Below are 24822 nucleotides of genomic sequence, written 5' to 3'. Positions count from 1 at the left end.
CCCCATAGCAGTGGTGTGGCCTGCCACCATTGGCGGTACGCCACTGATTATGGCTTACAGACAATGAAATCACAAAAGTCATTATCTCAGTAAATTAAAATAATTTATAACATCAGCTTGAAAAATGTTTTTAAAATCCGAAAAGTTGGCCTACTGAAATGTATGTTTAGTAAATGCCCTCAATACTTGGTCGGGGCTCCTTGTGCATCAATTACTGCATCAATGCGGCAATGTGGCATGGAGGCGATCAGCCTGTGGCACTGCTGAGGTGTTATGGAAGCCCAGGTTGCTTTGATAGCAGCCTTCAGCTCATCTGCTTTGTTGGGTTTGGTGTCTCTTATCTTCCTCTTGACAATACCCCATAGATTCTCTATAATAGATTCTCTATGGGGTTAAGGTCATGTGAGTTTGCTGGCCAATTAAGCACAGTGATACTGTTGTCTTTAAACCAGGTATTGGTACTTTTAGCAGTGTGGACAGGTGCCAAGTCCTGCTGGTGAATGAAATTTCCATATCCAAAAAGCTTGTCAGCAGAGGGAAGCATGAAGTGCTGTAAAATGTCCTGGTAGACGGCTGCGCTGACTTTGGTGTTGATAAAACACAGTGGACCTACACCAGCAGATGACATGGCTCCCCAAACCATCACTGATTGTGGAAACTTCACACTAGACCTCCAGCAGCTTGGATTGTGGCCTCTTCACTCTTCCTCCAGACTCTGGGACCTTGATTTCCAAAGGAAAATTGGAGCTCTGGGACCTTGTGGATGGTGTTAATGACTGCCTTCTTGGCATTTGTAAAGTCAGCAGTCTTCCCCATGATTGTGGAGCCTACTGAAACAGACTATGGGACATTTTTAAACACTTAGGAAGCCGTTGCAGGTGCTTTTTGTTAATTATTCTAATTTACTGAGATATTGACTTTAGTGTTTTCATTGGCTGTAAGCGATAATCGTCAACATTAACAGAAATAAACACTTGAAATAGATCTCTCTGTCTGTAATGACTCTATATAATATAGGAGTTTCACTTTTTGTATTGAAGAACTGAAATAAATTAACTTTTTGATGATATTCTAATTTAGTGAGATGCACCTGCATATGATGACAGTTGCCCCCAGTGGAATATATGCGGTGTCTATTTTGGGATATTTTAGTATACTTATGATGATACTATAGACAGCCATTATACCTGGAATGGCCCCTTCCTTGCGTGCCTTGCTTTTTTTTGCTTACACGTCTAACAATCACATATGTGTTGTGTACCTTCCCCCCATCATCCTATTTTTCTATTGCTGAATAAATATGATAGATTTTATACTCCCTGGACTCCTTTGATGGTCTTTTACCCTGCGGGGTTTTCTTTCATATATGGACTCGCTGTGTGGTGGTGATGGTAGAGGACATTGTGTAGCAGGATCATTTTGGCCTTGTATAGTAGTAATTTTGGGAATATTGGTCTTTGTATAGTGTATTTAGATTAATAACAGTGTTATACTGTAATTATATATGTATAAATCCTCTTTTAAGTGACAGGGAGGTTATATGGGGAAACATGTACTTTGGGGCTGGGGTCCCTGATCTCTTAGGACCCCAGCAACGCTCCTGCACTGGGGAAAAGCAGGGTCTGGAGGCCACTTTAATATCATCATTTTATGGATATGACGCCAAAGAAACTAATGAAGTGCTTTGCAAAGTGCCATAATTAAAAAATAAAATGGAACCATTTTACAAGACCCGTAGCGTCTCCATTTTTCGGGATCTGGGGCCGGGTTTATTTTTTGCACGCCGAGCTGAAGTTTTTATTGATACCATTTTGGGGTAGATCCGATGTTTTGATCGCCCGTTATTGCATTTTATTGCAATGTTGCGGCGACCAAAAAACGTAATTCTGGCGTTTAGAATTTTTTTCTCGTTACGCCGTTTACCGATTGGATTAATTATTTCTTTATATTGATAGATCGGGCGATTCTGAGCACGGCAATAGCAAATATGTGTATGTGGGTGGTATTTTTAGAATTTTATTTGGAATGGGGCGAAAGGGGGGTGATTTAAACTTTTATATATTTTTATTTTTTTTTTATATTTTTAAAAACATTTTTTTTTTACACTTTTTGCTTGCTTCTATAGTCTCATTAGGAGGCTAGAAGCAGCAACTGTCCAATCACCTCTGCTACATACAGGGGATGAGCAGACCAGCTCTATGTAGCAGAAATGCTCCTGTGCTATGAGCGCCGACCACTAGGTGGCGCTCATAGAGTCAGTACATGACAATCACTGGGGTCTGCTGCAGACCCAGGGTTGTCATGCCCACCCATCAGTGACCCGCGATAACGTGACAGGGTCACAGATGGGCGGGGTAAGTGACGCGCTTCCGGCGCGGCGCTGTTAAATGCCGCTGTCAGAGATTGACAGTGTAACGGGTCTGGGAGGTGGAACCTCAGAGCAACTATACAAAGGGGCAGTCCTTGTAAGGAAGCGGGTGGCTCCCAGGGAAGGCGGGCAGGTAGTCACGGCAAGTGACAGGGACAGTCTCTGGGTAGAAGGGCAGGAGGTCACGGCAAGTGACGGGGACAGTCTCTTGACAGGCGGATGGTCACGGCAAGTGACAGCAGGGTAAGAGTCTCTAGACAGGCAGGTGGTCACGGCAAGTGACAGCAGGATAAGAGTCTCTAGATAGGCTAGCAGGCAGGTAGCAGGTGAGCGCTCCCAGGTGAGCGGGCAAGAGTCTCTGGACAGGCAGGTGGTCACGGCAAGTGACGGCAGAGCCTCCAGGTAGGCTAGCAGGCAGGTAGCAGGTGAGCGCTCCCAGGTGAGCGGGCAAGAGTCTCTGGACAGGCAGGTGGTCACGGCAAGTGACGGCAGAGCCTCCAGATAGGCTAGCAGGCAGGTAGCAGGTGAGCGCTCCCAGGTGAGCGGGCAAGAGTCTCTGGACAGGCAGGTGGTCACGGCAAGTGACGACAGAGCCTCCAGGTAGGCTAGCAGGCAGGTAGCAGGTGAGCGCTCCCAGGTGAGCGGGCAAGAGTCTCTGGACAGGCAGGTGGTCACGGCAAGTGACGGCAGAGCCTCCAGATAGGCTAGCAGGCAGGTAGCAGGTGAGCGCTCCCAGGTGAGCGGGCAAGAGTCTCTGGACAGGCAGGTGGTCACGGCAAGTGACGGCAGAGCCTCCAGGTAGGCTAGCAGGCAGGTAGCAGGTGAGCGTTCCCAGGTGAGCGGGCAGGAGTCTCTGGACAGGCAGGTGGTCACGGCAAGTGACGGCAGAGCCTCCAGGTAGGCTAGCAGGCAGGTAGCAGGTGAGCGCTCCCAGGTGAGCGGGCAGGAGTCTCTGGACAGGCAGGTGGTCACGGCAAGTGATGGCAGAGCCTCCAGGTAGGCTAGCAGGCAGGTAGCAGGTGAGCGCTCCCAGGTGAGCGGGCGGGCAGATTCATAGACAGACTGACAGGTGTTGGAAGGCAGACTGTCGGACCGCAGGAATGCAAGCAGATAGACAGGAATCAGGTAGGTATCAAGCAGAGATCTGGCAGGTAACTGGCAGGTATCTGGTAACGGGACCTGAGGGCTGAAGCAGAGTTGAAAGGCTTTGCAACAACATTGCTCGGGCACCTCCATTTTGGAGGAGGTGCCTTATATATGGTGAGGTCCTCCGGCCATTGGCCGGGGACTCCTTAGGACGGTGCGCGCGGCCCCTTTAAGAGAGGGAGAGCGCGCGTGCCCTAAGCACAGAGGCCGGGAAGCAGCGCGCGCTGCCAGCAGAGCGGGAGGAAGCTGCCGGGCACGGAGCGGAGAGGTGAGGGGAACGGCGTCCCTGACTAGCAGGAGGCAGGGACGCCGACGCTACAGACAGCAGCATTTAACATGTTAACAGCCGATAGTGGATCGCGATTCCACCCGCGGCTGTTGGGGGCACATGTCAGCTGTATAAATCACGGTTTTAGGCACTGGTCTTGTAGTGTGGTATTGGTCTGCGACCAAGTGTGAATAGGTTCAACAAAACACAGCTGGCAGACTTTAAATGGAGGGTAATATTTGGCACGCTCCACAAAATGTCACGATTATTAGGTAAGGTGTGTATAGGAAAATGTTATTTAAGGAAATAAAATGTACATTTTATTGGGGAATCCACCGCAGTCAGTGATTTTAGTCCAGTGTTTTCCTGTAACTCACATAGCAGTAGAAGACAAAGACAGAAACACAATACACAAATAACGGTAAAGTTTTAAATATTAGAGTTAGGACTGTCCCATAAGGGTCACCGTTACGAGGCGGGATGGCTTTCGCATTATTTAGATCAAAATTATGTTAGCTAAGTACGCTTTATTATTTTCATGCACTATTGCGATTTATTTATTTACTGCAGGGTGTTTGAGTATTGTATTTCTGTCTTAGTTTTTTTCTGGTTAGTGGCCATGTGTGAACATGCTCTTACATGCTGCATGCACGACAATTTAAATTCCAGTTCAGGTCTCGAGGTTTTTTTCATATAGCAGTAGGTTATATGGATTAAAATAAAGGTTCATTTAAATAGCTGTCATGAATTATAACATGGGGCTGTGGGATGTTTGCAGTCTGTGACTTTTTTGTTTAGTAATTTATTTCCTGAAGTGTAAACTTGATACATAAAACAGCAGTGTCCGTTATGATGACATCACAAAGCACATGACAGCACCGAGAACATGACATCATAGACCTCAGATGACATCATAACTGCTACAGAATGTACAAAGTTCTATTCCTGAGCCATCTTGTGTCACAGCTTGAAGAGGACCAGTCCAGGTAAGTAGCTCATCACTGAACGCTGGGGATCGGGTCACATCGGAAAGGGAGGAGGACTGGCTGCACAGCATTGTGTCACAGCACAAACAGCAGAGTAAGATCAGGAAGAGATCTGCAGTGTGTGCTGTATGGACTGTGTCCTCATCCCCATGATATTTCCAGATGATTATTAGCTGCATTGTTTTCTTTCTTCCTGACCTTCCTCAAGGCTGTTCTGAGATCTGTGGAGTAACTATCATACGTCCGGCAATTATCAACTGAGAAGACTTTTTGGGATTCAGCAAGAAGGTAGGTGTGCGTGCATGTGAGTGTGTGTGTAGGCACAGCATTGAAGGTTTGTGTGACCCCAGATCTAAAGGGAAGTGTGTCTGTGACCCCAGATCTAAAGGGAAGTGTGTCTGTGACCCCAGCACTACAAGGATGTGTGTCTGTGACCCCACCAAAAAAGGGATGTGTGTCTGTGACCCCACCAATAAAGGGATGTGTGTCTGTGACCCCACCAATAAAGGGATGTGTGCCTGTGACCCCACCAATAAAGGGGTGGCAGTGTGATGGTTTGTGTGTCCCTGCACTAATGGGGTGTGTGTTTGTGTCCTCAACACTGCAGCACTGAAGGGGTGTGTGCACGTGTGTTTGGCACACATGTACATGTCTCCAGAAATGCAGCACTGAAGGGCTGTGTGTGTGGCCCCAGCACTGAAAGTGTGTGTCTGTGTCTGTTTGTGTGACCTCAGCACCAAAGGGATGTCTGTCTGTGATCCCAGAAATGAAGGGGTGTATCTCTATGGCCCCATCAATAAAAGGGGTGGTTGTGTGATGGTTTGTGTGTCCCTGCACTAATGGGGTGTGTGTTTGTGTCCTCAACACTGCAGCACTGAAGGGGTGTGTGCACGTGTGTTTGGCACAAGTGTCATGTCCCCTGAAATGCAGCACTGAAGGGCTGTGTGTGTGGCCCCAGCACTGAAAGTGTGTGTCTGTGTCTGTTTGTGTGACCTCAGCACCAAAGGGATGTCTGTCTGTGATCCCAGAAATGAAGGGGTGTATCTCTATGGCCCCATCAATAAAAGGGGTGGTTGTGTGATGGTTTGTGTGTCCCTGCACTAATGGGGTGTGTGTTTGTGTCCTCAAAACTGCAGCACTGAAGGGGTGTGTGCACGTGTGTTTGGCACAAGTGTCATGTCCCCTGAAATGCAGCACTGAAGGGCTATGTGTGTGGCCCCAGCACTGAAGGTGTGTGTCTGTGTCTGTTTGTGTGACCTCAGCACCAAAGGGATGTGTGTCTGTGACCCCGGCAATAAAGATGTGTGTCTCTATGGCCCCATCAATAACGGGGAGGCTGTGTGATGGTTTGCGTGTCCCTGCACTAATGGGGTGTGTGCTTGTTTCCTCATCACTGCAACACTGAAGGGGTGTGTGCACGTTTGTTTGGCACACGTGTACATGTCCCCTGAAATGCAGCACTGAAGGGCTGTGTGTGTGGCTCCAGCACTGAAGGTGTGTGTCTGTGTCTGTTTGTGTGACCTCAGCACCAAAGGGATGTGTGTCTGTGACCCCAGCAATGAAGGGCTGTGTCCCTATGGCCCCATCAATAAAGGGGTGGCTGTGTGATTGTTTGTGTGTCCCTGCACTAATGGGGTGTGTGTTTGTGTCCTCAACACTGCAGCACTGAAGGGGTGTGTGCACGTGTGTTTGGCACACATGTACATGTCTCCAGAAATGCAACACTGAAGGGCTGTGTGTGTGGCCCCAGCACTGAAAGTGTGTGTCTGTGTCTGTTTGTGTGACCTCAGCACCAAAGGGATGTGTGTCTGTGATCCCAGAAATGAAGGGGTGTCTCTGTGACCCCATCAATAAAGGGGTGGATGTGTGATGGTTTGCGTGTCCCTGCACTAATGGGGTGTGTGCTTGTTTCCTCAACACTGCAGCACAGAAGGGGTGTGTGAACGTGTGTTTGGCACACGTGTACATGTCCCATGAAATGCAGCACTGAAGGGCTGTGTGTGTGGCCCCAGCACTGAAGGTGTGTGTCTGTGTCTGTTTGTGTGACCTCAGCACCAAAAGGGATGTGTGTCTGTGATCCCAGAAATGAAGGGGTGTCTCTGTGACCCCATCAATAAAGGGGTGGATGTGTGATGGTTTGCGTGTCCCTGCACTAATGGGGTGTGTGCTTGTTTCCTCAACACTGCAGCACAGAAGGGGTGTGTGAACGTGTGTTTGGCACACGTGTACATGTCCCATGAAATGCAGCACTGAAGGGCTGTGTGTGTGGCCCCAGCACTGAAGGTGTGTGTCTGTGTCTGTATGTGTGACCTCAGCACCAAAGGGATGTGTGTCTGTGACCCCAGCAATGAAGGGGTGTGTCTCTATGGTCCCATCAATAAAAGGGATGGTTGTGTGTTGGTTTGTGTGTCCCTGCACTAATGGGGTGGGTGTTTGTGCCCTCAACACTGCAGCACTGAAGGGGTGTGTGCACGTGTGTTTGGCACAAGTGTACATGTCTCATGAAATGCAGCGCTGAAGGGCTGTGTGTGTGGCCCCAGCACTGAAGGTGTGTGTCTGTGTCTGTTTGTGTGACCTCAGCACCAAAGGGATGTGTGTCTGTGACCCCAGCAATAAAGATGTGTGTCTCTATGGCCCCATCAATTACGGGGAGGCTGTGTGATGGTTTGCGTGTCCCTGCACTAATGGGGTGTGTGCTTGTTTCCTCATCACTGCAACACTGAAGGGGTGTGTGCACGTGTGTTTGGCACACGTCTACATGTCCCCTGAAATGCAGCACTGAAGGGCTGTGTGTGTGGCCCCAGCACTGAAGGTGTGTGTCTGTGTCTGTTTGTGTGACCTCAGCACCAAAAGGATGTGTGTCTGTGACCCCAGCAATAAAGATGTGTGTCTCTATGGCCCCATCAATAACGGGGAGGCTGTCTGATGGTCTGCGTGTCCCTGCACTAATGGGGTGTGTGCTTGTTTCCTCATCACTGCAACACTGAAGGGGTGTGTGCACGTGTGTTTGGCACACGTGTACATGTCCCCTGAAATGCAGCACTGAAGGGCTGTGCGTGTAGCTCCAGCACTGAAGGTGTGTGTCTGTGCCTGTTTGTGTGACCTCAGCACCAAAGGGATGTGTGTCTGTGACCCCAGCAATGAAGGGGTGTGTCTCTATTGCCCCATCAATAAAAGGGGTGGTTGTGTGATGGTTTGTGTGTCCCTGCACTAATGGGGTGTGTGTTTGTGTCCTCAACACTGCAGCACTGAAGGGGTGTGTGCACGTGTGTTTGGCACAAGTGTCATGTCCCCTGAAATGCAGCACTGAAGGGCTGTGTGTGTGGCCCCAGCACTGAAGGTGTGTGTCTGTGTCTGTTTGTGTGACCTCAGCACCAAAGGGATGTGTGTCTGTGACCCCGGCAATAAAGATGTGTGTCTCTATGGCCCCATCAATAACGGGGAGGCTGTGCGATGGTTTGCGTGTCCCTGCACTAATGGGGTGTGTGCTTGTTTCCTCATCACTGCAACACTGAAGGGGTGTGTGCACGTGTATTTGGCACACGTGTACATGTCCCCTGAAATGCAGCACTGAAGGGCTGTGTGTGTGGCTCCAGCACTGAAGGTGAGTGTCTGTGTCTGTTTGTGTGACCTCAGCACCAAAGGGATGTGTGTCTGTGACCCCAGCAATGAAGGGCTGTGTCTCTATGGCCCCATCAATAAAGGGGTGGCTGTGTGATGGTTTGTGTGTCCCTGCACTAATGGGGTGTGTGTTTGTGTCCTCAACACTGCAGCACTGAAGGGATGTGTGCACGTGTGTTTGGCACACATGTACATGTCTCCAGAAATGCAACACTGAAGGGCTGTGTGTGTGGCCCCAGCACTGAAAGTGTGTGTCTGTGTCTGTTTGTGTGACCTCAGCACCAAAGGGATGTGTGTCTGTGATCCCAGAAATGAAGAGGTGTCACTGTGACCCCATCAATAAAGGGGTGGATGTGTGATGGTTTGCGTGTCCCTGCACTAATGGGGTGTGTGCTTGTTTCCTCAACACTGCAGCACAGAAGGGGTGTGTGAACGTGTGTTTGGCACACGTGTACATGTCCCCTGAAATGCAGCACTGAAGGGCTGTGTGTGTGGCTCCAGCACTGAAGGTGTGTGTCTGTGTCTGTTTGTGTGACCTCAGCACCAAAGGGATGTGTGTCTGTGACCCCAGCAATGAAGGGCTGTGTCTCTATGGCCCCATCAATAAAGGGGTGGCTGTGTGATGGTTTGTGTGTCCCTGCACTAATGGGGTGTGTGTTTGTGTCCTCAACACTGCAGCACTGAAGGGGTGTGTGCACGTGTGTTTGGCACACATGTACATGTCTCCAGAAATGCAACACTGAAGGGCTGTGTGTGTGGCCCCAGCACTGAAAGTGTGTGTCTGTGTCTGTTTGTGTGACCTCAGCACCAAAGGGATGTGTGTCTGTGACCCCAGCAATAAAGATGTGTGTCTCTATGGCCCCATCAATAACGGGGAGGCTGTCTGATGGTCTGCGTGTCCCTGCACTAATGGGGTGTGTGCTTGTTTCCTCATCACTGCAACACTGAAGGGGTGTGTGCACGTGTGTTTGGCACACGTGTACATGTCCCCTGAAATGCAGCACTGAAGGGCTGTGCGTGTAGCTCCAGCACTGAAGGTGTGTGTCTGTGCCTGTTTGTGTGACCTCAGCACCAAAGGGATGTGTCTGTGACCCCAGCAATGAAGGGGTGTGTCTCTATTGCCCCATCAATAAAAGGGGTGGTTGTGTGATGGTTTGTGTGTCCCTGCACTAATGGGGTGTGTGTTTGTGTCCTCAACACTGCAGCACTGAAGGGGTGTGTGCACGTGTGTTTGGCACAAGTGTCATGTCCCCTGAAATGCAGCACTGAAGGGCTGTGTGTGTGGCCCCAGCACTGAAGGTGTGTGTCTGTGTCTGTTTGTGTGACCTCAGCACCAAAGGGATGTGTGTCTGTGACCCCGGCAATAAAGATGTGTGTCTGTATGGCCCCATCAATAACGGGGAGGCTGTGCGATGGTTTGCGTGTCCCTGCACTAATGGGGTGTGTGCTTGTTTCCTCATCACTGCAACACTGAAGGGGTGTGTGCACGTGTATTTGGCACACGTGTACATGTCCCCTGAAATGCAGCACTGAAGGGCTGTGTGTGTGGCTCCAGCACTGAAGGTGTGTGTCTGTGTCTGTTTGTGTGACCTCAGCACCAAAGGGATGTGTGTCTGTGACCCCAGCAATGAAGGGCTGTGTCTCTATGGCCCCATCAATAAAGGGGTGGCTGTGTGATGGTTTGTGTGTCCCTGCACTAATGGGGTGTGTTTGTGTCCTCAACACTGCAGCACTGAAGGGGTGTGTGCACGTGTGTTTGGCACACATGTACATGTCTTCAGAAATGCACCACTGAAGGGCTGTGTGTGTGGCCCCAGCACTGAAAGTGTGTGTCTGTGTCTGTTTGTGTGACCTCAGCACCAAAGGGATGTGTGTCTGTGATCCCAGAAATGAAGAGGTGTCTCTGTGACCCCATCAATAAAGGGGTGGATGTGTGATGGTTTGCGTGTCCCTGCACTAATGGGGTGTGTGCTTGTTTCCTCAACACTGCAGCACAGAAGGGGTGTGTGAACGTGTGTTTGGCACACGTGTACATGTCCCCTGAAATGCAGCACTGAAGGGCTGTGTGTGTGGCTCCAGCACTGAAGGTGTGTGTCTGTGTCTGTTTGTGTGACCTCAGCACCAAAGGGATGTGTGTCTGTGACCCCAGCAATGAAGGGCTGTGTCTCTATGGCCCCATCAATAAAGGGGTGGCTCTGTGATGGTTTGTGTGTCCCTGCACTAATGGGGTGTGTGTTTTTGTCCTCAACACTGCAGCACTGAAGGGGTGTGTGCACGTGTGTTTGGCACACATGTACATGTCTCCAGAAATGCAACACTGAAGGGCTGTGTGTGTGGCTCCAGCACTGAAGGTGTGTGTCTGTGTCTGTTTGTGTGACCTCAGCACCAAAGGGATGTGTGTCTGTGACCCCAGCAATGAAGGGCTGTGTCTCTATGGCCCCATCAATAAAGGGGTGGCTGTGTGATGGTTTGTGTGTCCCTGCACTAATGGGGTGTGTTTGTGTCCTCAACACTGCAGCACTGAAGGGGTGTGTGCACGTGTGTTTGGCACACATGTACATGTCTCCAGAAATGCACCACTGAAGGGCTGTGTGTGTGGCCCCAGCACTGAAAGTGTGTGTCTGTGTCTGTTTGTGTGACCTCAGCACCAAAGGGATGTGTGTCTGTGATCCCAGAAATGAAGAGGTGTCTCTGTGACCCCATCAATAAAGGGGTGGATGTGTGATGGTTTGCGTGTCCCTGCACTAATGGGGTGTGTGCTTGTTTCCTCAACACTGCAGCACAGAAGGGGTGTGTGAACATGTGTTTGGCACACGTGTACATGTCCCCTGAAATGCAGCACTGAAGGGCTGTGTGTGTGGCTCCAGCACTGAAGGTGTGTGTCTGTGTCTGTTTGTGTGACCTCAGCACCAAAGGGATGTGTGTCTGTGACCCCAGCAATGAAGGGCTGTGTCTCTATGGCCCCATCAATAAAGGGGTGGCTCTGTGATGGTTTGTGTGTCCCTGCACTAATGGGGTGTGTGTTTTTGTCCTCAACACTGCAGCACTGAAGGGGTGTGTGCACGTGTGTTTGGCACACATGTACATGTCTCCAGAAATGCAACACTGAAGGGCTGTGTGTGTGGCCCCAGCACTGAAAGTGTGTGTCTGTGTCTGTTTGTGTGACCTCAGCACCAAAGGGATGTGTGTCTGTGATCCCAGAAATGAAGGGGTGTCTCTGTGACCCCATCAATAAAGGGGTGGATGTGTGATGGTTTGCGTGTCCCTGCACTAATGGGGTGTGTGCTTGTTTCCTCAACACTGCAGCACAGAAGGGGTGTGTGAACGTGTGTTTGGCACACGTGTACATGTCCCATGAAATGCAGCACTGAAGGGCTGTGTGTGTGGCCCCAGCACTGAAGGTGTGTGTCTGTGTCTGTTTGTGTGACCTCAGCACCAAAGGGATGTGTGTCTGTGACCCCAGCAATGAAGGGGTGTGTCTCTATGGTCCCATCAATAAAAGGGATGGTTGTGTGTTGGTTTGTGTGTCCCTGCACTAATGGGGTGGGTGTTTGTGTCCTCAACACTGCAGCACTGAAGGGGTGTGTGCACGTGTGTTTGGCACAAGTGTACATGTCTCATGAAATGCAGCGCTGAAGGGCTGTGTGTGTGGCCCCAGCACTGAAGGTGTGTGTCTGTGTCTGTTTGTGTGACCTCAGCACCAAAGGGATGTGTGTCTGTGACCCCAGCAATAAAGATGTGTCTCTATGGCCCCATCAATTACGGGGAGGCTGTGTGATGGTTTGCGTGTCCCTGCACTAATGGGGTGTGTGCTTGTTTCCTCATCACTGCAACACTGAAGGGGTGTGTGCACGTGTGTTTGGCACACGTCTACATGTCCCCTGAAATGCAGCACTGAAGGGCTGTGTGTGTGGCTCCAGCACTGAAGGTGTGTGTCTGTGCCTGTTTGTGTGACCTCAGCACCAAAGGGATGTGTGTCTGTGACCCCAGCAATGAAGGGGTGTGTCTCTATTGCCCCATCAAAAAAAGGGGTGGTTGTGTGATGGTTTGTGTGTCCCTGCACTAATGGGGTGTGTGTTTGTGTCCTCAACACTGTAGCACTGAAGGGGTGTGTGCACGTGTGTTTGGCACAAGTGTCATGTCCCCTGAAATGCAGCACTGAAGGGCTGTGTGTGTGGCCCCAGCACTGAAGGTGTATGCCTGTGTCTGTTTGTGTGACCTCAGCACCAAAGGGATGTGTGTCTGTGACCCCGGCAATAAAGATGTGTGTCTCTATGACCCCATCAATAAAGGGGTGGATGTGTGATGGTTTGCGTGTCCCTGCACTAATGGGGTGTGTGCTTGTTTCCTCAACACTGCAGCACAAAAGGGGTGTGTGAACGTGTGTTTGGCACACATGTAAATGTCCCCTGAAATGCAGCACTGAAGGGCTGTGTGTGTGGCCCCAGCACTGAAGGTGTGTGTCTGTGTCTGTTTGTGTGACCTCAGCACCAAAGGGATGTATGTCTGTGACCCCAGCAATGAAGGGGTGTGTCTCTGTGACCCCATCAATAAAGGGGTGGCTGTGTGATGGTTTGTGTGTCCCTGGTCTGTGTGTTTGTCTACCGAGCACTGCAGCACTGAAGGGGTGTGAGCCTGTGTGTTTTTTGTATATGTATAGAGGTGAGTGTGTATTTGTGTCTGTGTGTGTATGTATGTGTGTGTTGAGGTGAGTGTGTATGTGTGTGAATGTTCATGTATGTATTAAAGGTAACCCATCACTTCATTTCAGGCCCCTAAATCACCACCATTGTGAAATACCACTGTGTAATGAGTTTATAAAGATGCCCCTGTATAAATCATTCATTTCTGCATTGTGTAGAAAATGAGCTTATAATGAGCCAACAGTTTATACAAGGACATATTTATTATTCTGTTGGGGCCTTGGTGGTGATTTCATTCCCAGTCCCCTTAAAGGGTTATTTGGGACTTAAGAATTGATGACCTATCTGTAAGATAGCTCATCAGTATGAGATCGGAGGGTCTGACACCTGGCACCCCCACGATCAGCTGAAATCTGCTCCGGCAGGTGCCAGACACATGATAAGCATACTTGATAGGACGCTGCTTCTGGTCTATAGGACGCACACAATACTGAGCAAGATTTTTTGTTGTTAAAAAGTGCGTCATATAGTCTAGAAAATACAGTTAATGACGGTCACTCTTTAACTAAGAAATGCATCTTAACTTATGAAGGACTATATCCGTCATAATTCTGCTCCCCGCATTTCTTGCAGGCTCACGCGCCGAGTCTGCATCTTTCTCGGCAGATGATGGCTGTGTTATTCAGCAATCATACGCCTCTAACAGTCGCAGGTTGAGCGGAGCTCTGCCCACGACAGTTAGCCTATTAAATCTTGCTATCAGTGTGTGACAGCGGCATTTAATGTGCGCCAGCAGGGGGTGCACCATTCCATCTCTTCATTGGCGCACCCATGACTTGATCACTGAAGATCCCTGTGTCTGTCATCACTGGATTCCTGTGACAGCCAGCCTGTTGTTAGTGTTCATAGGAGACCGTGATTTCTGCTATATATAGCAATGCTGTATATAGCACAAGCAATCAGATGATCGCAGGTTCAAGCCCCCTAAAGAGACTAACAAATACAGTGAAAAGTAACAAAAAATGAAAAAAGTATAAAAGTTCAAATCATCCCAGTTTTCCCCCCATTAAAAATTAAGAAATATAAAACATTTAAAAAATACACATATTTGGTATCGCTGCGTTTGTAAAAGTCAGATCCATCAAAATATAAAATAAATTAATCCATTTAGTAAATGGCGAAACTAGAACATTACATAAAATGCCAGAATTACAGATTTTCAGTCTTTGCAACAAGAAAAAAATATATAATAACAGACAATCAAAACATTGTATATACCCCAAAATGATATCAATATAACCATCAGTTTGTGGTGCAAAAAACTAGCCCTCACGCAGCCCCATTCCCGAAACATGAAAACGCCGCGGCTTTCAGATCTCGGAAAGTGGAGACACAAGCAAATTATTTTTCATCACTTAAATATAAATCCTATAAATCGTCACTTAAGTAGAACAGATGAAGCTTTACTACCTCCTGCTCCAGCTCCAGCACTTCACTGCTGCCGCTGATCTTTAGTCACTGGCTTCAAGGGTGACATCATGACTGCAGCTCTGCAGCCAATCACTTGGCTCAGTGGCCCACGCTGACAGAGCTTCTAAGCTCAGTGATTGACTGCAGCAATGATGTGTGCTGAAGTTGAGCCATCACCCCTGCAGCCAGTCACAATAGAGCACAGGAAGCGCTGAAGATCCAGAGCTGGAGCAGCAGGAGAAAGTAAAGCTCTGTGTGTTTTCTCTACCACTGGGAACCTCCTATATATTACATAAAAACATTCCTGAAAACCCCTTTAATCTGACTTTATAGAAAAAGTCTATATCCGGCTACTGTCCTCCCCTCATGAATCACAAAATATGCCAAGTGTGAACAACTCCTGTCCCCAAATGAGGACTTGCAGGCGATCAGTTGATAGTCGGGGGTCCGGCAGTGAACCCCCTCAGCAATCAGCTGTGTTTTGCTGGACGTAGCGGCCTCTCCAGGACACATGTGGTATTACATGGTGCTCTTTCAGAATAATATGTAATATGTAATACATGATATCTTGAAGTCTTCCAGAAGAAGATATTGGCAGACAGGTAATGACTTATTACCTACCAGCCATTGTCTCCTCTATCACTCGCTAGTTCTTATACACATTTGGATGATGTCACATCTTCGTTGGAAGCCGTATTAGGAACCTCCATCGCAGATTTTATCATACAGGACGAGTTCTCAGCCAACAGCTATTTGGCCATTGTTCACGTGACGTAAGCCTATGTTATACACAGCAATATGCAGCAGGATACACGAGATCCAGGGAAATATCCGATCGCCAAAAATGGGGTCAGGAAGGAATTTTTTTTCCCCCTGAATCAGAATTCTTTTGGGGGGTTTCTTTGCCTTCTTCTGGATCTTTGGGTCCCAATGACTGTCAGGTGGTCCCCAATGACCGCAGCTCGTTTTGTGGTCTCCACCGGGGCCAATCTGAGAGTGACTGTGACCATAGTTTAATTTCTTAAAGGACCAGTAATATTTTCATTACAATGTTGCTTATTGCTATTTCAATAAAAAAATTGAATTATATATATATTGTTTTGTGTGTTTTTTTTTCCTGGATTTCACCTTACACAGTGAGAATGATAAGAGTAATCACAAAATATGGGGGCTCCATACACAGAGAGAACTCTGGTACCAAATTCCATGACAATTGTTCTGGGGTTCAGTCTGTGATGGAGCAGTAACATTGTATCCAGGACGTCGTACACACCATGCTACAGAAAGAAGACTGAAGAACGGGACGCAGCCGCAGAATACAGGAGACACAGGGTCTTGTGTAACAGTAAAAAACAGGAAAGATGTTCAACAAGTGGCCGGGGGGCTCCAGGACCAAACCAGGAGGGAGGCCTCAGTCATCAGTGGCCAATATTCACATGAAGTGGCCACATTTACCAACCGTTCTGCAGCCACTCGTTTACCTTTGTCCAACACCTCCGTCGGTCCTTGCCGTTATTAGGCTACCACTGAAATTCTTTTCTGACTACACACAGACACGTACATAGAAACCGTGCATGCCACCATCACCGTCCACAACCAGAGTCCTGGTCCAGACCAGTGGCCTTTCCAATTCAAGTCTACTTGGGGTTAAACAAGGGTCCTGTCTCTAAGAGAACCATGTGCTTGCCACTTGGAACAGCAGTAATACAGTAACACCAGGTTAATATTCTTCGGGCACAGAGATGCACAGACAGTGAACCCTCTTAAAAAGAAGAATTGGACTGACATTCCCTAAGCAATAAGTACCCACACAATTGGAGGGACAGATTGCTAGCCCTTGCTGCACCATGGTGTATGCCCAGTGGTGGCCACTCTTAGTGTAAGTTGGCTCTTCAGATTCCATGGTGATAAAGAACCTGAGGGCCATATACCTTCAAGAAAAAGATCTCATAAGGACACGTTGCCTTGAATTGTGAAGAACACAATAATGTTTTCCATACAATTCTATTGTGTTCTATTCAGGATATATTAAAAAAAAAGTCTGGTCCTTAGAAGTTATAAAATGAGGTCAATACAACCTCAGGTGAACAACAACACATCACAAATGACACCAGGTCATCGAATATTTACCAAAAAATAGACTTAAATGCAGAAACAGTGTGTGAAAAATTAAAGGGGTTGTCCAATGAAAACAAGCTCCAATCTACAGGAACCTTCATCCCCTTTAGATTGGAACGGTGGTCCGCATGCTAAAATGCTGCTCCATTCATTCTATATGAGGCGGCCATGAAGTGCGCCCAACTTTTTTGGACCGATGAGACAGAGTGGCCTTACAGAGAAGGGTCCTTGGATTGGACGCCGAGTTACGGACCCCAAAGCAGCACTGAATATGATGTACTAGTGGGAGTCACGAGTGCAAGGGTTCAAGGGCGCCAGTAGTGGAAGACATAGTGCGCGAAACCGAAGAACAAGTAAGCAGACCTGCTGATCAGCACTGCAGTGCTGAGGCCGAGTTATGGCGAAATAGGGAGCGACAGTGCGCCTCACCAGTCCTGGAGTATATTACAGAGGAAGGATACTGTGTGGAAAATGCTTCATACTGTAAAGGAAACCTCCAGAACACTTTGTGCCCCCCGATATCCCTTGTATGCCGGGACGTTGCTAGGGTCCTAAAAGATCAGGGGCCAAAGCCCCAAAGTAGGAGTTTCCCCATACAACCTCCCCGCCACTTAAAAGAGGACCTATACATATATAATTACAGTACACCATTGTTGCTAACCTAAAATACACAACTGAAAGACCAATATTCCCAAAATTACTTCTATACAAGGCAATAATAATCCCGCTACACAATGCCCTCTACCATCAACACTACACAGTGAGTACATAGTATTATGATATGACCATTGCCTCTACATAAAAAACACACTGTACAAAGACCATCTGACTTCTCACATTTCCAGCACCGTCCCCATCTATTCCCACCCTGCACAACCTCCCCATGCTGCCTGCTCTTCCGACGTGGAATAGGAACCTCAATACTTCAAAAATTATGTCATTACTATGATTACCCTCCACCAATTAATGCTACAAAGACTGTGTGCCAGATAGAGGGGACCTATCAAAATAATAGAATCCCATAGAAAGTAATAAAGACCCCACTGTGCTACCTAGCAAGTAATAATGCCAGATATGCTCTTATGAAAGTTTCAATATCTGAAGTGCTCCCTCCAAGCAACAAATACCGTTGAGTATCCCCTTTAAGTAATAATGCCCTCTTAAAGCCACAATCAAACTACACCCAACTACAAAGTTCTTCTTCAAGTCTATGGACGATGATTTCGGGGTGGTGAAAGAAGAAATTTCTGATGATGCACCCATTTAAAAGAAATAATGTCCTGAGTGCTCCCATAGCACCCTGTATATTGTATGATAGTCCCACAGCTCACTACACACTGTATGATGGTCCCCACAGCTCCCTATGCACTGTATGATGGTCCCCACAGATCCCTATACACTACATGATGGTCCCCACAGCTCCCTACGTACTGTATGATGGTCCCCACAGCTCCCTATGCACTGTATGATGGTCCCCACAGCTCCCTATGCACTGTAAGATGGTCCCGAGAGATCCCTATACACTGCATGATGGTCCCCACAGCTCCCTATACACTGTATGATGGTCCCCACAGCTCCCTACGCACTTTATGATGATCTCCACAGCTCCCTACGCACTGAATGATGATCCCCGTAGCTCCCTATACCCTGTATGATGGTCCCCATAGCTCCCTATGCCCTGTATGATGGTACCCACAGTTCCATATGAACTGTATCATGGTCCCCACAGCTCCCTACGCTCTGTATGACGGTCCCCACAACTACCTATGCACCGTATGATGGTCCCCACAGCTGCCTATGCACTGTATGATGGTACCCACAGCTCCATATGCACTGGTATCATGGTCCCCACAGCTCCCTATGCTCTGTATGATGGTCCCCACAGCTCCCTATACACTGCATGATGGTCCCCACAGCTCCCTATACACTGCATGATGGTCCCCACAGCTCCCTATACACTGCATGATGGTCCCCACAGCTCCCTAGACACTGTATGATGGTCCCCACAGCTCCCTATGCACTGTATGATGATCCCCACAGCTCCCTACGCACTGTATGATAATAATATAATAATAATAATCTTTATTTTTATATAGCGCTAACATATTCCGCAGCGCTTTACATACATTATCGTCGCTGTCCCCATCTGGGCTCACAATCTAGATACCCTTTCAGTATGTCTTTAGAGTGTGGGAGGAAACCGGACAACCCGGAGGAAACCCACGCAAACACGGGGAGAACATACAAACTCCTTGCAGATGTTGTCCTTGGTGGGATGATCCTCATAGCTCCCTATACCCTGTATGATGGTCTCCACAGCTCCGTATGCACTGCATAATGGTCCCCATAGCTCCCTATGCCATGTATGATGGTCCCCATAGCTCCCTATGCCATGTATGATGGTCCCCACAGCTCCCTATGCACTGTATGATGGTCCCCACAGCTCCCTATGCACTGTATGATGTTGCCCACAGTTCCATATGCACTGGTATCATGGTCCCCACAGCTCCCTATGCTCTGTATGATGGTCCCCACAGCTCCCTATACACTGTATGATGGTCCCCACAGCTCCCTATGCACTGTATGATGATACCCACAGCTCCATATGCACTGGTATCATGGTCCCCACAGCTCCCTACGCTCTGTATGATGGTCACCACAGCTCCCTATACACTGTATGATGGTCCCCACATCTCCCTACACACTGTATGATGGTCCCCACAGCTCCTTAGATACTGTACGATGGTACCCACAACACCCTAGACACTGTATGATGGTCCCCACAGCTTCCTACACACTGTATGATTGTCCCCACAGCTCCTTAGATACTGTATGAGGGTCCCCACAGCTCCCTAGACACTGTATGATGATCCCCACAGCTCCCCCATGCACTGTATGATGGTCCCCATAGCTCCATATGCATTGCATAATGGTCCCTACAGCTCTCTATGCTCTGTATGATGGTCCCCACAGCTCCCTATGCACTGTATGATGGTACCCACAGCTCCATATGCACTGGTATCATGGTCCCCACAGCTCCCTATGCTCTGTATGATGGTCCCCACAGCTCCCTATACACTGTATGATGGTCCCCACAGCTCCCTACACACTGCATGATGGTCCCCACAGCTCCTTAGATACTGTACGATGGTCCCCACAGCTCCCTAGACACTGTATGATGGTCCCCACAGCTCCCTACACACTGTATGATTGTCCCCACAGCTCCTTAGATACTGTATGAGGGTCCCCACAGCTCCCTAGACACTGTATGATGATCCCCACAGCTCCCCCATGCACTATATGATGCCACAGCTCCATATGCATTGCATAATGGTCCCCACAGCTCTCTATGCTCTGTATGATGGTCCCCACACCTCCCTATGCCCTGTATAATGGAACCCACAGCTCCCTATGCACTGTATGATGGTCCCCACAGCTATCTACGCTCTGCATGATGGAACCCACAGCTCCCTATGCACTGTATGATGGTCCCCACAGCTATCTACGCTCTCTATGATGGTCCCCACAGCTCAATATGCACTGTATGATGGTCCCCACAGCTCCTTAGATACTGTATGATGGTCCTCATACTTCCCCATACACTGTATGATGGTTCCCATAGTTCCCTACACACTGTATGATGGTCCCCACAGCTCCCTAGACACTGTATGATGGTCCCCACAGCTCCCTATGCTCTGCATGATGGTCCCCACAGCTCCCTATGCTCTGCATGATGGTCCCCACAGCTCCCTATGCACTGTATGATGGTCCCCACAGCTCCCTATGCACTGCATAATGGTCCCCACAGCTCCCTATGCACTGTATGATGGTCTCCACAGCTCCCTATGCATTGTCTGATGGTCCCCACAGCTCCCTATGCACTGTATGATGGTCTCCACAGCTCCTTATGCACTGTATGATGGTCTCTACAACTCCTTATAACTGGCATGATGGTCCCTACAACTCCCTATATCCTGTATAATGGCCCTCACAGCCCCATATATACAGTACTGTATGATGGCCCCCGCAGCCCAATATATATTGTATGATGGCCCCCACACCCACTTGTACACTATATTATGGCCCCTACAGCTCCCTTTATACTGTATGATGGCCCCACAGACCCTTATAAACTGTATTCTGGCACCCACTCCCCATTTTATATAATATGATGGCCCCACTGCCCCTCATATATAGCATGATGACTCCCATAGCCCCTTATAGTATGATGGCACCCACACCCCTTATATATACAGGTGCATCTCACTGAATTAGAATATCATCAAAAAGTTTATTTATTTTAGTTCTTCAATGCCGAAAATGAAACTCATATATTCTATAAAGTCATTACAATCAAAGTGATCTATTTCAAGTGTTTATTTCTGTTAATGTTGATGATTATGGCCAGGAGCGCACATAGAAATCATGAGACCCCATAGCAGAAGTTCTAATTGGACCCCCCCCACCAAAAAAATAAATGAATATTTGTCTGTGTCACAGAAGAGCCGATCTCACAACTTTCCAGCCTTTACTTCGTTTTTCTAATTTTCCTCCTACTGAAGTCCTAGATCCCTCTTTCATTGCCCCCATCAAGTATGATGCCAATAAAAGTGCCCCCCAAACACAGTATGATACCCCCATGGTGCATTCCTCCACATTAGCCTCTACATGAACAGTATAATGACCTTATTGTACCCCACTTCAACTCCCAAGGCAAAGTATGGTGACCCTAACACTGTATGATTCCCCCAACTGTGACCCCCACACAGCCCTCCAAACAGTATAATGGGCCTACATACAGTATAATGGCCCACACTAGCCCTCCAAACAGTATAATGGCCCCACACAGCCCTCCAAACAGTATGATGGACCCCACACAAACCTTCATACCATATAATTGCTTTCACACAGTATAACGGCCCCCCATATAGCCCTCAAAATATCATAATGGCCCCACATAGACTTCCATATAGTATAATATGCCAACCACAATCCTCCATATAGTATAATGCAGCCTCCAAAATCCTCCATATAGTATAATGCACCCCCCATAATCCTCCATATAGTATAATGAACCCCCATAATCCTCCATATAGTATAATGAACTTACCATGGTCCTCAATAGAATATAATACACTCCCCATAGTCCTCCATACAGTATATTTCACACCCCAAAGGGTAAAATGCAGCCCCCATATAGTATAATGCACCACACAGTCCTGCAGTATTATGGGCACCACGTACTCACTGATTTTAAAATAACGTATGTTTTAAATGAGACGACCCGAGTATAAGCCGAGGCCCCTAATTTTACCACAAAAAAACTGGGAAAACGTATTGAGTTGAGTATAAGCCTAGGGTGGGAAATGCAGCAGCTACTGGAAAATTTCACCATCCTGGTATGTATGGCTCCCTTATCACCAATCCTGGTATCTATGGCACCCCTCATCCCCCAATCCTGGTACATATGGCACCCCTCATCCCCCAATCCTGGTATGAATGGCCCCCCACTCATCCCCCAATCCTGGTATGCATGGCTACCCCTCATCCACCAATCCTGGTATGCATAGCACCCCTCATCCCCCAATCCTGACATGCATGGCCCCCCTCATCCCCAAATCCTGGTATGCATGGTCTCCTCATCCCCCAATCCTAATATGAATGGTCTCCTCATCCCGCAATCCTGGTATGTATGGCCTCTTCATCCCCCAATCCTGGTATGCATGGCCTCTTCATCCCCCATTCCTGGTATATATGGCCCCCCTTATCCCCAATCCTGGTATGCATGGCACCCCTCATCCCCCAATCCTGGTTTGTGTGGCCTCCTCATCCCCCAATCCTGGTATCTGTGGCCTCCTCATCCCCCAATCCTGGTATGTGTGGCCTTCTAATTCCCCAATCCTGGTATGTGTGGCCCCCTCAACCCCCAATCCTGGTATGCATGGCCCCCTCATCCCCCAATCCTGGTATGTGTGGCCTCCTCATCCCCCAATCCTCGTATGTGTGGCCTCCTCACCCCCCAATCCTGGTATGTATGGCCTACTCACCCAATCCTGGTATGTGTGGCCCCATCACTGCACACACAAAAAATAAACACTTATACTCCCCTTCCTTCCTCACCTCTGCTCCAGAGCTGCTGTGTTCTGTCTGCCAGCAGCTCATGTTGGTATCTGAGCAGCGTGAGCTCTCAGTTGTCGAGGTGAGCTGCTGCTGCTGCCGACATATTCACTCCTCTCCATGCCGGGACTATGAGCGTTGACAAGCGTGAATATGCATTCTCTTTAGTAGCGGGCACTGTAAGCAGGAGCCACGGCTCAGCGCTCCTCTGTGCCCGCTACTAAAGAGAATGAATATTCCCTCTTCTCCACGCCCATGGAAGTGGAGAAAAGAGAACATTTCCCTTTAGCAGCGGGCACACGTGGTAGCTACAGCAGCCGCTACTGCGTGTGCCCGCTCCTCTGCCGTCGCAACCTCCCACCCCCCCCAATACTCACCTATCCTCCTCGCTCCCCCGTGGCTCACGGGCCCCATAGCAGTGGTGTGGCCTGCCACCATTGGTGGTACGCCACTGATTATGGCTTATAGCCAATGAAATCACAAAAGTCATTATCTCAGTAAATTAAAATACTTTATAACATCAGCTTGAAAAATGTTTTTAAAATCCGAAATGTTGTCCTACTGAAATGTATGTTCAGTAAATGCACTCAATACTTGGTCAGGGCTCCTTTTGCATCAATTACTGCATCAATGCGGCAATGTGGCATGGAGGGATCAGCCTGTGGCACTGCTGAGGGGTTATGGAAGCCCAGGTGGCTTTGATAGCAGCCTTCAGCTCGTCTGCTTTGTTGGGTTTGGTGTCTCTTATCTTCGTCTTGACAATACCCCATAGATTCTCTATAATAGATTCTCTATGGGGTTAAGGTCATGTGAGTTTGCTGACCAATTAAGCAGAGTGATACTGTTGTTTTTAAACCAGGTATTGGTACTTTTGGCAGTGTGGACAGGTGACAAGTCCTGCTGGAGAATGAAATTTCCATCTCCAAAAAGCTTGTCGGCAGAGGGAAGCATGAAGTGCTGTAAAATGTCCTGGTAGACGGCTGCGCTGACTTTGGTGTTGATAAAACACAGTGGACCTACACCAGCAGATGACATGGCCCCCCAAACCATCACTGATTGTGGAAACTTCACACTAGACCTGCAGAGCTTGGATTGTGGCCTCTTCACTCTTCCTCCAGACTCTGGGACCTTGATTTCCAAAGGAAAATTGTAACTCTGGGACCTTGTGGATGGTGTCAATGACTGCCTTCTTGGCATTTGTCAAATCAGCAGTCTTCCCCATGATTGTGGAGCCTACTGAAACAGACTATGGGACATTTTTAAACACTTAGGAAGCAGTTGCAGGTGTTTTTTGTTAATTATTCTAATTTACTGAGATAATGACTTTAGTGTTTTCATTGGCTGTAAGCCATAATCGTCAACATTAACAGAAATAAACACTTGAAATAGATCTCTCTGTCTGTAATGACTCTATATAATATAGGAGTTTCACTTTTTGTATTGAAGAACTGAAATAAATTAACTTTTTGATGATATTCTAATTTAGTGAGATGCACCTGCATATGATGACTGTTGCCCTCAGTGGAATATATGCGGTGTCTATTTTGGGATATTTTAGTACACCCATGATGATACTATAGACAGCCATTATACCTGGAATGGCCCCTTCCTTGCGTGCCTGGCTTTTTTTCGCTTACATGTCTAACAATCACATATGTGTTGTGTCCCTTCCCCCATCATCCTATTCTTCTATTGCTGAATAAATATGATAGATTTTATACTCCCTGGACTCCTTTGATGGTCTTTTACCCTGCGGGGTTTTCTTTCATATATGGACTCACTGTGTGGTGGTGATGGTAGAGGACATTGTGTAGCAGGATCATTTTGGCCTTGTATAGTAGTAATTTTGGGAATATTGGTCTTTGTATAGTGTATTTTAGATTAGTAACAGTGGTATACTGTAATTATATATGTATAAATCCTCTTTTAAGTGGCAGGGAGGTTATATGGGGAAACATGTACTTTGGGGCTGGCGTCCCTGATCTCTTAGGACCCCAGCAACGCTCCTGCATTGGGGAAAAGCAGGGTCTGGAGGCCACTTTAATATCATCATTTTATGGATATGACGCCAAAGAAACTAATGAA

Source organism: Phyllobates terribilis, unplaced genomic scaffold, assembly GCF_046119375.1.
Source record: "Phyllobates terribilis strain yellow unplaced genomic scaffold, ASM4611937v1 Scaffold_200__1_contigs__length_3551848, whole genome shotgun sequence".
NCBI classification, from domain to species: Eukaryota; Metazoa; Chordata; class Amphibia; order Anura; family Dendrobatidae; genus Phyllobates; species Phyllobates terribilis.
The sequence above is the reverse complement of the archived record's forward strand: the minus strand, read 5'-3'. Positions refer to the sequence as shown.